This window comes from Cryptomeria japonica, chromosome 1, assembly GCF_030272615.1.
Source record: "Cryptomeria japonica chromosome 1, Sugi_1.0, whole genome shotgun sequence".
NCBI classification, from domain to species: Eukaryota; Viridiplantae; Streptophyta; class Pinopsida; order Cupressales; family Cupressaceae; genus Cryptomeria; species Cryptomeria japonica.
Genome location: NC_081405.1, coordinates 639082576 through 639099291, shown reverse-complemented (window position 1 = coordinate 639099291; position 16716 = coordinate 639082576).

The following is a 16716-nucleotide window of genomic DNA, read 5'->3' as shown; positions in this document are numbered from 1 at the left end:
AGCTTAGGACACGTACTTGGAAAATCATGAAACCAATAGAATGGTGCAACTCAAATAGAGTGGAGACCACTTTATGAACTTAGTAGTGACAAGTTAGGTCATATTTAAAGAATTTTTTCAATCAATAATCCATGAAAATTACTTGGACAAGGGGTCAATTAACACAATAATACCAAATGCTCAAGTTTTAACTTAGAAGACTAGAAACCTATTATAACAAGTAAATGATGAAATAAAATGCATAGCCAAAGGAGAATATAAGGGTTTAGGGTTTTTGAGAACTGGCAATTTAGAACTCTAAACAATTGTGAAAAACTATATTTTTGCAATGACGATAACAATACTAACCCACAATCTAAGGCTCTATATAAAATGATTAGTGTGTAACCTATAATTATACTTCAAAAGTGAACCTACAAGATTGATTAATTTTCACAAATAACAAGAGAATCCTATAGAATACTCCAAAAGTTACCAATGAAACAAATAAAGGATTTAAAACTTAGAATATTATACCTTCACTTACTGTTCCATTGTGTCCTATCACCATTTGAACTTAGTTGTAGATATTTGCTCTTAGATTGCATTGTAGTTGTTTCCAAGATGACAAATTGATGAATGGACTGATAATTGGATGTTTGATATGCAAGCTAAAATGATTATGCAAAGCTAAATATGCAACTATATGAAATATTAAACTAAAAGCCAAAGGCACATTGTAAATTGCTAAAATTCTTGGATGCTCAAAACTCGCGGATGCAAGATAACTATTAGATGACTACTAGATTCAAAATGCTTAGGAAATGCCCTTTTTATAGATTTTTATGAGCAAAAATCCCATGTGGTAGAGATCAACGATTGAGATTAATTCTTGCAAGATTGATGGCTATGAAGAGATTGGTTGGAATGTGAGAGAAAAGGTGGAAGGAGAGGCCAAGTGTCAGAAGGCTCACCTTGACTAGAGTTGAAGACTTGAGAGAATATAGGATGGTTGGAGGAGATTTAGGGATGTTGAGACAAGTGGACTCAACTTCCTCCAAGAATGTAGGGATGTTGGAGAGAATAAAGGGGAGTTGAAAATGTGTGTACGTACACATTATTTTATCTAGGAGAAGGAAGTTGAAGATAAATATGGCTATTTAATAATTGAAAATTAATAATTTGTTTAGCCACAAAATTGTGAGTTGGCAAGATTGAGTGACATGGAGATGAGTTGAGATGGAAAAGAAGATTAAATAATTATAGAATTATTTAATTAATGGAGACTTTAGAATAATGCATAGTGCATGATTAAATATTAAATATTTAATAAGATTGAACTAGAAGAATGACTAAATTAATTAAACTTTTCAATTTAATTATTTAATAGAGGAATTATCATTAAATAAATAATAAATATTTATTTAATTATTCATAGCCAATTTTGAGTGTATACAATTAGCATTAAGTTGCATTGTCATAAATTGTATCCTCATATAATTTCATGCTCATTTGGGTCTCACCTTGATGTTTTTCCTTCTTTTCCCTGATTGTGCCTGATTGTACACAAACTAGTGTCAAATTTGTGGTCTTTGATTTCTCCTCTTGCTTCCTAACCTTTACCCAATTCAAAATGAGTTGACTAGGGCACATAGAACCCTTTGTCCTCTTCCGGGGTGCCAGGTGCTATAGTCCAAGCAAAAAGGGCCCAAATTTGAATCCTCTAACAGTTAAAAAAAGTTGAGCAAGAAAAGATAGCCAATGTCAGCCTTCTACATAATTTTCAACACATTTTATGATGTTAGGTATAAAAGAAAGTCTTTATCCCCTAATTTGAAACATCTCTCAATTATCTCTCATTAAGGAATTCACTCCACATCAAGAATTTTAAGTCAACAAGAAATCAAGCATCATTGAGGTAGTGAAGGAGAGGTCAAGCATTTAAGATGGCGTTCACAATCAAGTTTATGTGAAGGCATGGATGAGTTCCCATCTAGAAATACCAACCTTTCATGAAGACTTCAATGCAATGGAGATTCGTGAATGAAGATATAACATTTCATTTCAACAATTTATTCCAGATCTAGCCTTTGTCCTAAAAGGCAAACTCTCTTTTAAATCTATTCATTGTTATAAGGTTAATTCAAAACATGGGGTTTGACTAGGGCAAATCCCTATCGACCCAACACTATTTTACTTTCTTGTCTGTGTAGGTTTCATATTTACAAAATAAGAATTGTAGATTTAAAAAGTGCAAACTAAGACAAAGAGATCCAGACCTTGAAGAAGCAAAAAACCTTGGACATTGTGGCTTAGCCACATAATCTGACATTTTTCAAATGAAACCTTAAGGAGATATTATGAGCAACATCCTGATCTCAATTTTTTTTCTTCTGATATTTGCATCAAACACCTTCAAAACTGGGACACCTAACCACTTAGTCCAACATATTCAATCTCAAATTGCAGACATGCGCTCCTTTCTAGATTTATGCTCAAATTTTGAATATGTGTTCTATAGCTTATTGTTGATCTTGATTACTCGTAATTTTGAGGAAAGGTTTCACTAGAATTTCAAAGAGACTAGACAAATTTCTAATTTCCGGTGATTGGGAGGGTTAGGATGGGATGCACAAAGTCAGGATTTTACCTTTCACATGATCATATCACTACCTAGTTGAGTTTAGTGTCACACTTGAAGTTCCCCTGGTTGGTTGTCGCTTCAAATTCAAGAATACATGGCTCAGGGATAACAAGCTTTAATATCTTATTGAATAGTGGTGGGAAGAGGTAGATATAGGAAACAATTCCAAACTATATCAGATAAGCAAGAAGCTTAAGCACACCAAAAATAGTCTGAAAGAATGGAATAAGGAGCAATTTAAGAACATCTTTGCAAAAAGAGATAGGGTGGAAAAGGAGTTGTCCACCCTCAATGAATCAATCATTAATAGAGGTATGGTTGTAGTGGAATATGAAGTTGAAAGAACCTTGAAAGAGGAGATTGTTAGCATTTGGCATAACTGATGCAGATGAGGTGATGCATTTGAAGACTAATGACTGCACCGATAAAGGATATAAGTCTATTTGTGATGAAGAGATTGAGATTTTTTGATTAGATGACTTGATCATTTATTTGTCTTGTCATTGATGGCAGCTCATGTTCTTGATGTTTTGTTTTATCATCTAAGTGATTTGGTTTACCTAAAGACAGGGTTTACCGGTAGAGAACTAAAGTCTGTGAAATACGGCTTTAACCGGTAAAGCAGAGTTGTTTTGATTGAATCAGATGATCGGCGATGTTTGGTGATTTGTGGTTTGGATGGTAAACTTGTATCATGGAAAGGTGTATCTGACTGGAACCGGAACTTGTGAAGATTATCAAAAGGCATGTTTCAAATTTATGATGAAGTTTTGCTAAGGTTTTAGTAGGATTTAAGACCGATGAAGAAATCATCAAACCGGTAATGATTTATGTTATGATGATGATCAACGATGAGTCTACATGAAGTTGGTAACACAACACAACCCACGTGAAAATATATAATTACTTTTTTAGTGTGATTCAAGGAAGAATTTCTAAAGAATCATCGAAACACTTAGTAGAGTGTTTGAGGGTACAGATCAAATTTTCGTGATGGGTTACGATCAACCAACGATTGATATTACATTGTAATTTATTGTAATGATCCGTATATCGATCTGTGATGACCTCTTATGATTTGTATTGTAAATTCATGATATAATTAGGGTTTAGTGGCCGACCTAGTTGAGATGGCTATTTAGGATGACACAGTTGATGTTTTTCGTGTCGGTGATCTTAGAGAATGTGTCAACCATACCTTTTTGGCCCTCATCCCCAAGAAGAAGGACACTCAAACTATGGGTGACTTTAGACCCATAACCTTATGCAACATTATATATAAAATCACAACAAAGATCATTGCAAATAGGCTAAAACATATCCTGAAGACATTTATATATGAGGAAAAAAGTGAATTCTCCCTAGGGAGATCAATTTTGGAAGGCATCACAGTCAATCATTGAGAAATAAACTTAGCAAGGAAAACAAGAACTGCCAACATGTTACTCAAATTTGGCATACTCAAAACATATGACTTGTTTTTTATGTAGGTATTGGAAAGATTTGGTTTTGGGCAACGTTGGATCAGTTGGATCAAAAGTTGTATATCAACTTCGAATTTTTCAGTTCTAATGAATGTAACTACACATGGCTTCTTCTCCACAACAAGGGTGATAAGGCAAGGGGACCCCCTCTTTCCATTCCTATTAATAATAATGATTGAGGCTTTTGCAAGGGGCATAAAGATGCTCAGGAATGCAGAAAAATGGAAGGGAATGTAAGTGGTAGAAGGACTGGATCCAATTACAAATGAGCAATTTACAGATGACACCATATTATTTGGAGAATCAAGCCAGACAAAGGCGAAGATGATCAAAACATACCTGGATAGATATTGCAAATCTTCAAGTCAAAGCATCAGTTGGAGGAAATCCAAGGTATTTTTCTTAAACACACATTTGAGGCTACAAAGAGACATTGCTAGAATACTAGATCTTTGTGTTGCTTCCTTCCTGGGAAGATTTTTTGGAACACCTTTGTTTGCAGGAGAAAATAAGAAATACTTTTGGGAGAATTTAATAAATAGTTGAAAACACAAGATGGAGACATGGAAAGGAAAGTGGTTGACATCGACAAGAAAGATTTTAATGCTAAAAGCAATGCTCTTAGCCATTTTGGTCTACTCAATGTCATGCTTGAAGCTACCAAAAGCAGTAGAAGACGTCCAAAATCAAATAATGAGAATATTTTTCTGGAGTGGAACATGTGAGCAGAACAAATTTGCACTAATTGATTGGGACAAAGTGTGTTCCCCAAAGGAAGCTGGGGAAATCAGCCTTAGACAACTATCCATTATGAATCTAGTTGTGGGGGCCAAGTTGGTGTGGAATATATATGCAAATAACAATCAGAATTGGGTTAGAATTATGAGAAGGAAATACTTGAACTCCAAAGATCCTACAAGAATCCTAACCACAAGTGACCCCCCAGAGGCTCAACCATTTGGAATTACATCCTAGAATGTAGAGACATAATACCACACCATGTCACATGGGAAGTCGAGAATGGATACAAGGCTTCCTTCTGGACGAACTCCTAGGTAGGGGAGAAATCGATTACCTGTTATCATAACTTATAAATAATAAAAGTAGAAACTAGTAGACTTTAGGGAAACAAAATTTGCAATTATGGGAGGATAATAGAACTTAATGGCATTAAACTATGGGAGCGTCAATCTCTTCAAAAAATCAACACTCTGAATGAACATCTAAGGAGACCTTGAGTGGAATTTTGAAAAAGAGGTAATTTTCACCCACAAATGAATAGGACACCATTCAGTGGTGTAGGATGAACACGGGTGTTTACAAAGTCAAAAATGGATACAAGATCACAAAAGTTACAATGGCCAGAAAGGATTGTCCCACCAAACTATTATGGAATAAGCATTGCTTACCAAAGGTTGTTGTCTTTGCCTAGTTGGCAGTTTAGAAGAACATATTGATAGAGGACTTATTACACAAAATGGGCATCCAAGGGGTTGGTAGATGCCTCCTCTACCAAGCTGACAATGAAACAACAAATCATATCCTACTCAACTGTCCATATGCAGAAAAATGGTGGAAATTATTTATATCAAAATTAAACTTGCAATGAATGTTGCCTCATGACCTAGGGCACTGGTTCAACTCGTGACCACTTAATAGAAGGAAAGCCCTATTTGGAAGTCTATGGAGTATAGTCCCCTCAACAATCATCAAGGAATTGATGAAAGAAAGGAACATACGAATATTTCAAGAAAAAGCGATGCAAAATGATGACCTTCGTAGGAAAATGGAGGATTTGTTCCCAGAATTGGTCAATAATGCAGTCAAGAATAAGACATTGAAACAAAACATCTACACCAATTGGGATGATGAGATAATAAAGGTATTTCAGAACCTTAAAGTGACCCCTACTATGGGGATCTTGAATGGCAAACAACCCAACTTGAGAGAAGGGGTTAAGTGGACTGCAACAGAGGCCGAGTGAAATTGGATGTGTTGAGACCAATTCGAAGAAATTATCGCAGAAAGGTTGGAATTCATTGGATTACAACCAATAATGTTGCATAATTCAGAGCGATGTTGGTGGAGTTGTATCTAGAGATGAACCTGAAAACTAAAAAGATACATGTTTAGAAGGGGATTCTCTAGTCACAAGTAATGCTATCAAGTAGAATGACACACCCAATTGGAAATTAGCAAATTGACTCAAAATGCTTAGAGAGTCAACAACAAGCTTTGAGAAGTTCAAAATTTCACATGTCTATAGAGACGGCAATGATGTGGTGAATGGTCTAGCCAAATTGGCAATAAATGAGGAAATATGAATCCACTCAATGCCAAGAGTGACACCGAATAGGACAGGACAATGATTAGTATGCATGCCTGTTGAGATGCAAATCTAAATAAACATTTAAGATGCTCGTCCCATGAAGTATAATCATAAAAGTTGGTGGTGGAAGGATTACAATATCCTCAAGTGATAGAGTGAGTGGTGACGATAAAACAAAAGTCCTAAAGCCACTACCTATAGAGGACTATTTCATAATTCGAGGAACACAACAAACAAACAAGTGGACTTGGGGGCATGCAATCGAGACTTAGAAGGATTATGGCATGTCATTCAATTAGATAGGTAGAGAGTACCATGGATGATGAGACACTCACAATATTCAAATTCGAGGTGGGAAGACGAATACTTAATTTAAATCATAAATAGAAGTGTGAGAAAGATCGTAGATATCTAGGAGGAAGATTTGGCAATGCTTGCGAGCACTAACAATAATTACACATGCCTCGATAGTCATGATGATGCTAAGGGGTAGATAGGTAGAAAAACCCTGAAAGGTGAGGCATGACTCATTCAAAAATTACCTTTGGAGATGAAAAATTTGCTAAGTATGGACACACCACTTCTCCTAGAGTCCACCAAACACCAAATGTCATTCTTGGGTAAAGTAACAAACAAAAGGTTGGTGGCTATTTTATCTACGGGATACCCATTGGTTCTATATGTTAAGATGGTCTTGGGACAAGAATTTCTAATGGCCTACCATAGGCATGAGGTCAATACTGATATCACGACAATGTTTCTTGCCATGATTTTATACATGGGAGTGACAAAGGTCAGAGCAAAGAAGATTTTCCAAATGATCTTCAAGCACTACAAACCAGGGAAATTGTTGTTGCCCTAGATAATGTTGATGGAAATTTGTTGGCTCCAATATTGCAAAACTATTATATGTCTAGAGGTAGAGGTGGAGAAGTTAGGAAATATCTCGTGGTTCAAACTCTTGAACCAAAGCAATTGCAAGGTAGGTGAAACAACATTAACCAGAGTCTCACCTTTTTTGCAACGTCTAGTCGGGATCATGGCGGTCCCTGCTGAGGGATGGGTGAAAGAATACATGGAAGAGGAAAATTTGTTGGAGGAGGAAGGAGAGGATAATGGGGATGAATGTGAAGGGAATGAGGACGTGAATCTGGTGCTTAGTGCGCAGGGTGAGGAATGGCGGGAGAACAATGATCAAAACATTGAAGAAATTGTAGAGAGCTTTGCCCATGATGCATGTGGCTCTAAATGTTCAGTTGTGGCAAGGGCCTTGGTTGTTAGAAAACTTTGAATGGAGGGAGAGGACTAAGCGTGGGCTATATGGAGGCTAAGATTTTTTATTTTCTGCTAATTCTATATGCATAACTATAATAGGTTTCATTGCTCACCATTTTGCCTAAGAGTGACATAAGTAATATCAGGTCTCTATCTCCAATTATGAACTATGGAGATCGAGTAAGAAATATGAGAATAGGAAATTATAGCTAAGGGATGGTTTGGTTTGGTTTTGGGATAAAGGTTGAACTTTCAATTTTTGAATCAAATTGAAAGTGTCTAGTAGATTAGAACTAAAAATTGAGTGATGAAAATATTCTTTGTAAATGACAAAGGATGTAAAACTTTTTTGATATCAATACAATGAGTGCTACCCCTTAGCAACAATTTAATTATATATATAGTCTAATGTTTTGTATTAGATATTTTTCCTAATATTTTAATCTAAAAAGTCAAAACAATTAATAATTTATAAAAAAAAAATTTAATGCCTGGAAAACTTTTTGACGTGATAGGCGACACTGGCATGACACGCCCTCCAACTCCACGTGAAATGTTTTTGATCTGGAGCTATGAACTGATGAGGCCACAAACGGGCGACCTCATCCCCACACTTCACTTATTCAAACCCATGAGCACAATGGCCCAACGAAGACACAAGGCTAGTAAGCATAGTGCCCCAAAAGGGGTTTGAACCTTAGTGGCCACTTCACCAACGAAGTGTTTTAAACACAACAGTACATGCTCGAAGAAAAAACAATTAAAAATAAATACTAAATAGTGGTACTAAAAAAAATTTCATTTGAAAAAATATTAATATATATATTAATACACTTCTTGATTTTTCAAATGTAAATGAAATGTGGACTATTTCAAAGTAGTAATTACAATTTATTTTTGGTGTGTGAAACTAATAAAAAATTATCCTAACATGAGAAATACTTAATTCCAATGGCCAATGGCTACACTAAACAAACTATCGACTAATAAACAAATAAAAATTGATTACTTGACATGTAAATAAATATATATTTTTGTAAAATTTTGACATCCCACAGTTTGTATTATTTGTTACATGGATATCCTTACACCTATTAGTACCATTGTGAATATATCAACAAAATCTTTACCAATATACCTCAAATTTAAGTTCAAAATTTTTCATTTCGGTGCCTTGACACAATTATACAACTTGTCAAAATTTTAAAAATAAAAAAATATGAATATATTAAAACCAATGTAATCTTATTAATCCATTAATGAATTGTCTTGCACCAATTGAAAGTGATTATTATTTTTGCTTTCAAAATTAACTTGATTTTTATAAAGTTGAGATTAATATTTTAACTTATATTGTCATAATTATTCATCTATACTGATTGGTTTATATTTATTTTGTCCTCTTCGCGATCTTATATTATAATCATATAAAAAAAATTAATCAAATTAAGATCATGTTTTTTATGAAAAATGTACAATTTTTTTTTTAAAGAGGGCAAAAAATTATTCAAATAAACACCAAGAATACAAAGCACAAATAAAAAGCCCACACAAAGAGCCAAACAACCACAAGGGAAAAGGTCTCAAAGAACCTCCCCAAAAACAATTACCTCTCTTGGTCTTCTTCAATTAACTTATCCAAAATGCCAGAATACTTTGGAGACAAGAGCTCCCAATCCTCAACATTCCATCCCCTTGGGTTCTTCGTGGCCCATTTGGCCAAACAATCCACAACTTTATTCCATTTACGAGGGATGTGACGAAAAGAGATATACTCCAGGGATAAGCATAAATTCAAAATCTGCCTAGCCATCATGGCTAACTGCCAATTAACATCCTCTAAATGGTGAGCATTCAACAAATCAATCACAATCTGTGAGTCAAACTCACAGGCAATCCTTCTCCAACCAAGGGCATACCCTTTTTCAATCACATGGAGTATAGCTGGGACCTCCATGAGGTTACTAGAATGAACCCCTTTAAAAGTGGAGAAAGAAAACACAACCCTACTGTCACTGCTTCTGCCAACACCACCAATTCCTACAAGCCCCAGATTTCCCCTAGAAGATCCGTTTGTGTTTACTTTTAGAACTCCTTCAGGTGGAGGGAGCCATCTCCCCCCTCTTTGAACTTTCTGCTTGGCCCTCCTCGATCTCCCGCCAACAAAAGAATTCAAGCTATTGTCAAAAAGATTTAGTTTCTTTACAATATCCATATTGACAACATCCACCGCTATCAATAGATCACATTTAGCTGCAATAGTTTCTTCAAGTTTACCAACAATCTTATGCCACAAAAGGACACTTTCCAAAGCCGCCTCCTGAAAGATTCTCTGATTCCTTTCTAACCAAACATTCCAAATGATGAAAGAGGGCCCAATAGCCCAGGCAATCTGAAGAAAAGGTGTATGGGTTGGAGGTCTACCTAGACTATCCCAAAACTCCACCAGAGAGGTGGCATGAACACAAGTGTGGTTCCAAATCCCCCACCAGAGATGTCAAATCTCCCTTGAGTAGGGGCACTAGAAGAACAAATGAGGAACACTCTCTACATTGTTTCTACACAAGACACAGATCAAAGGCCCCTGAAATACACATTTACTCAGATTATCCCAAGTTAAACATTTATTTTGGGCCACCAACCAGAGAAACAATTGCACTTAGGCCATGAGAATCTATTCCAAACTTGTTTCCACCAAGCGATACCCACTCTATGATACAATTTTCTATCTAACTCCAGGAACCCTGATTCAACCAAAAATTTACCCTTTGGATCTAAACCCCAAGCCAAAGAATCGCTCTCCATAGGGGAGCTACAATGTCTCCCAACTAGGATTTTAGCAAGCTCCTGACGATCCTCCTCAAAACCACCCACTGACCATTCCAAGGGGTCCTTCCAACAACAAATCTCCATCTGACCCTGGTATTTAACCTTCTTAAAGTCCTACACCTTACACCATCCAGCTTCTACAAAGAGGGCGCAAAGAGGTCCATCCCAAGAGTCATACCAGAATAAGGCTTCAATACCCCTATTACATAACCAAAAGAGACCATCCTTGATAAGATTTGCCCCTCTCTTAAGAGTGTCCCAAATCATGGATCCCTTTCCCTCAAGAGGGTATCTAGGCACTTCACTACCACAAACTCCCCACAAGTACTTTTGTGACAATATTTTTCCCCATCCTTGATCCTAACAAGTACACCACCTCCAATATAACTTAGCAGATAAGAGTTGATTATTCATCGCAGCAGGACGGAGCCCTAAACCTCCTCCTCGCTTTGGTTTACACACTAAGTCCCACCTAACCAAGCTCCACTTAGCCAATAACAAATTACCAGACCAAATAAATTGACACGACAAAGCATCGAATTCCTTAACAAAACCCAAAGGGGCCACTTGCACAAAAACCCTGCACAACTGCCTTCAAAAGAGTCACCCTACCAGCAGAAGAGAGCCAAGGATAGGTCTAGTGGCTAACCTTTTTTCGAAACTTTTCCAAAATGTCCCGCCACATTTCCTTTCTTTGAGGTCCCAAACCAATGGGAATCCCCAAATAAACCAAAGGGAGGGTACCAATCTGAAATCTAAGAATACGAGCAATCCTACTCTGGATGAGCCTAGGAGTATTAAAAAAGATGGAAGACGTGCCTTTGTTATTCTTTGTCCTAAAGCCGCCAAATAGATGTCCAAAATTCTTCTGAAATTTACTGCTTCATAAATCCTAGCCAATCCCATCAAAGTTGTGTCATCCACAAACTGGAGGTGCGAAGAGTTAGGCAAATTATCACCCCATCTCCAGCTCTGAATCAATCCTTGCTAGACCTATGACTAAATAATTTTGCCAAGCCCTTTAGCCAAAATGATAAACAAATATAGAAAGAGAGGATCTTCTTGACGAAGACCCCTAGAAGCACTGAATACCTCAGAAGGTTCTCCATTAATGAGTACAGAAAAAGAGGTAGAGGAAACACAACTCATGATCCAGTTAACCCATTCACTAGCAAATCCAAAAGCTAACAAGACCTTTTGCAAAAAGGTCCATTTCACCCTATCATAGGCTTTTGCTATATCCAGCTTAATAAACGTGACCTTTTCCTTAGACGTTGCCTTAGAATGAATGGCCTCCGCAACAATCACAATCCCATCCATAATTTATCTCCCTACAACAAATCCCCCCTATTCCTAAGAAATTAGATCTTTGGGGCATTGTTTAAGACGTTTTACAATGAGTTTGCTAATGATTTTATAAGTCAAATTGCAAAGGGCAATGAGCCTAAATTGATCTAACTTATTTGCCCCTTTATTCTTAGGGATAAGGGAAAGAAAGGTAACATTCAAAGCCTGCACCATTTGTTTATTTCTGTGTGATTCCTAAACCACCTCAAGAAGATCTAGCTTGATTATCTCCCGAAATTCCTGGAAGAACTCAATAGGAAAACCATCCGGGCTCGAGGCTTTCCCTTTCTTAATATGAAACACAAAATCTTCTATTTCTTAAAGTTCAATAGGATGAATGAGGGTCTCGTTCATTTCTTGAGAAACTAACAACGTGATGCAATCTAAAATTGTTGCTTCGTCCCCCCATGCTAGAGGAGAATCCTTTGTAAACAGAGCAGTAAAATACTGCAAAGCCTCCTGAACTATATCGACTTTTGAAGATTATTTCTGCAAGCCTTCATCAAGTTATGAAAGAAAGCTATATTCCTATCACCCTCCTGAAGTCAATCAACTCGAGACTTCTGCTTTCAGAAAATCTCTTCACGAAGCTCCCATTCTTCTAAATCCTTAATGGCTAAGGATTCCATTCTACTCAACTTCGTAGCCAAGCCTTGGTCCCGAATCAAATGAGTGATGCCATCAAGACGAGCCTAAGCTACCATTTTGTTAGCCTGTACGTTACCAAATCCCTGCTTGTTCCATCTCTTAAGCTTATATCACAAACTACAATCTTTTGACAAAAGAGTACATGGCTCTACCATGTGTCAGTTTTCCTTGGTACCACCAGACAGACATTAAGTCTTGAAGAGAAGAATCCCTTAACCACATCAACTGGAACTTAAGGGAGGGGTTCCTAGGAGATGTAAAGGCGACCAAAGAGAGCTTGATTGACCAATGGACCGAGCCTCTCCAGTCTAAGATTTCTGAGCTAGTAGCCCATCTGTCACTAATCCAAAAACAAAGACACCAAGAATCTATCAAGCCTCTCTGAGATCGCATCTTCACTACACCTCCTATTGTTCCAAGTAAACATACCATTGTTTGGCTACACATCAATAACATTCAAAAACTCAATATTCATACTGTGAAAGTGGGGAGAAGGATCCAACCTAGTCACACCTCTTTTTTCCCCCAAGCTGCAAATTACATTGAAATCGCCAACCATAATCCAAGGAAGACAAGGCGCCATGGACCGAACATATTTAATGTGCTCCCAGAGATGATTCTTGCCTAGAATATTAGTAGGGACATAGACATTAGTGAAAAGACAAACCTCGCCCAACTTCAAACTAGAAGCTACTAGAGATATAAACGATTGGCTAGAAATCCACCAAAAAGGGATAATCTTCGTCGGATCCCAAAAGCAAGCCAAACCACCCGAATTACCAAAAGCTCCAACACACGGACAAAGCCCAAGAGACCAAATACCAAAAGCCTTATCACTCATACCATCCACTATCAACTTTGTTTCTTGAATGAAAACCAAGTCAAGACAATGGGTGATAATCAAATATCGAACAACCTTTTGTCTAGGGATGTTGTCCAAAACCTTACATTCTAAGATAGAACAATCATTTCAGGGGCTGTGAGAAATGAGAGTCAATGGTTTTCACTAACCCGGATTCCACTAAAGTATCCACAATTAACTTCACCTTCTTCAGATCTATCTTGCACCCTATCCTCAGGGGTTTCTCTGGAGGCCCTTTTTTTAAAGGTTTTTGCTACAAGCCCAAGGCTTGAGAGGCCTTGCGATTCTTCCCAGAGGCAAACTTCCCTTTAATTGGAGAGGATCCCTAAGCACCCAAGGCATCCCCATCCTTCTGTTTCAGCCTCTCACCTTATTCATTGGCATCTAGAATCTGAGTATGCACATATGTATCCATTAACCCATCCTGTTGATCATTTAACAACAAACCTTTATTATCCTTCCCCCTAACCTCTGTGGCCCCTTACCGTTGGTCTATTGAAGGCCAGTTTGGGTCCTCACACTCCCTAATGCCCACAGCTTCATTATCTACTACTTGAGCACACTGAAATAGATCCATAGGAATCCCTTTCTCTTAAATCAAGTTATCTAGAACAAATCGGTTAAAATTCTCATCAATGTGTCCTGCAGATTCCACTTTTGGCCTCTTCCTCTATTATGAGTGTTAACAGGGACAAAGCCATCCTTGTCTATAGGCTCATCTGTCTTAAGGGCCTTTCCCTTATCCTCTTTTGGGGCAAATTTGGGAGGAACATTAGAAGTCGCCAATGGCTGGTTAAAACAAGGACATTTCCTCTGTAGATGCCCATACTCATGACAAACTCTACACCTAAAAGGTACAGTTTCATAATCTAATTGTTGGATCCAAGACATATTTCAACTGAATCGAGCAATGGATTATTTAGATCAATCTCAACACAAATGCACGCATAAGAAATTACCTTATGATCTTGAGTTTGAGAAGCAGAGCCACCTAGTTTACCCAACAAAAGTGCAACAAAATGAAGAATATCGCTTTTCCAAAACTCAAGTGAAAGACAAGGAAGACAAACCTAGACAAGGACTCTTGAGGGAAGCTCCTCAGCTAAGTCAAACCCCCTCTCCAAGGTTTAATAAAAAGCCCAGCCTAATTAAAGATATATGAGCCCCCTTCAAAAGCCTTGTTTCAATTTGCAATGCATGAGAAGACGACTATAAAATAATTATTAGCCGCAACAAAGATCTCCATTTCACCTTCCAGGTTCCAAACCCTTCCTGCCCTAGACTCCAAGACAAGCAAGGAAAGTTGAAGCCCCATAAATTTATAGATGAGAGCATGCTTGCACTGGTACTCCACCTGTTTCGAAATCGATTCAAGTTGAATCACCAAAACTGGACAATCCATGCTCCTTTCCAAACACCCGTTCACCTTCTTAGATTTTGCCGCACTCTTAGATGAACCACCCAACGAGGGTTTACGTTGATGCTCAATACCGCTTGCATGTACACCAACCTCATTTGCATGCATCCCAAAATCGCATGCATGCACTCTAAGAGAGGAATAATCACAACTTGAGAATCACTTGGAACCACCATGCCAAGAATCAAGACAGGTTTTCTCTTGCCGTCTCTGAACTCAAAACTCTTAGAATCACCTCGATAGCCACCCCACACCTTGCAAAACCCTGCCACAAAGAAGAAACAATGCTCACACGCTGAGCACAAAAGCCAAAAAAAGGAGTGTTGAAGGAATCCACCCTCTGATACCAACCGAGAATGAGGCACGACAAGCTCCCACAACCCCATACACCCCCCCAGCACCCACACAGCCAAGAAACCACCCCAACCCATACATAAACACCAGACAGGAAAGGATCACTACTAGGGTTTCCCCTAACATGGGATCAAAACATCGCCCATCACTCACCCGTTCAAAAAATCCAATAAATTAGAGATTTAATGTTATTGGTATGAAGTTCATTTTTGCCAAAAAAAATGTACAATGATACTATAATGTTTATAAAATATTATAATTATTAATACTATTTTATTGAAGTGAGTTATAATTGATATTACATAAATATTATTAGAGTATTTAATTATATTTTAGTCACCTATATTTAGTTCCTTGTTTAATGGTCATTTAGATTTTTAGTTAATTAGCTTTTAAGCTTTATTTAGCATTTAGCTCTTTAATCTTTTACTGTAACGTTATTTTCTAATTATGGCTTTCTTTCTGAAATATTTTCCAGATTTTTTTTTATTGTTTTTTTATAAAAAAAATTATTTTGCTTTTTAGAAGGCTTTTCGAGGGTTTCTAGTTTGTAGGCGAATTTCTGTGTTAGGTAACAGTTCATGTTTTTTTTAGAGTTTTGGAGTTTTTTTTTGCAGATTGAAAATTTTCTTAGGGCTTCTACAATTTTCAACTAGGGTTTTGACCCTTTAGTTCAAGTCGAAATTTTATTTTGCTTGCAGATTCTTGGTGGGTTTTTCAAGACCTCAATTGGGTCGTCGTTAGATTTTTCTGTGTGCATCGTTTTTCGTGCCTCAATTTTTGAGTCGTCAGATCTGCACTCTGTTTTCAAATTCTTGGTGGGTTTTTTGAGAGCTTTTCTGGGTTGGTCTTAGATTTTTCTAGGTGCCTCGTTTTCTACATCTCGAATTTTGTGCCAACAAATTTGCCCTGGAATTTAAAAACAGTTCACAATTTCTACTATTTCTGTGGACGTTGGGATTTTTGTTGTTTTTTTTTGGCATCGTTTATGTTGTTTTAAGTTTGCAAAAACAAATGAATTTCCGAGTTTCTTCTAAACCTCGAAAATTGTGCCTTAGAATTCATGCCAAAATTCTCCTCCAAGATTTCAAATTTTTTGTGCAGCTGCTTCTATTCTGATTTTTTAATCAGATTCTTCCGTCTCATGCTTTCACTAGGTTGACCTCGTTCAACCTCCATTTTCGTGATGGCATCTTTGACCAACATCATGTTGGAACACAGACAAAAGTTCAACAACTGCCACAACACCTGGAAACAGTGCATGTTCACAATATCTGAATATCGTTGCCTTGATCAGACTGATTTAGGCTAGACCTCGTCCTACAGGTCCCAGGGTTTTCATGATTTTTGCCTGAAAAATTGTTTGTCGATTTTTTTATTTTTTCCACAAAAAATCATGGGTTGGTTTTCACATTTTTTTTCCTCAAAAATTGTTCGCAAGGTTTAGAATATTTTCCTTAAAATTATTATCTGTCATCCACAAAGCTTGCGTGGGATTTCTAGGTTTTTACGATTTTTTCTTCAAAAATCATCTATAATACGCAAAGT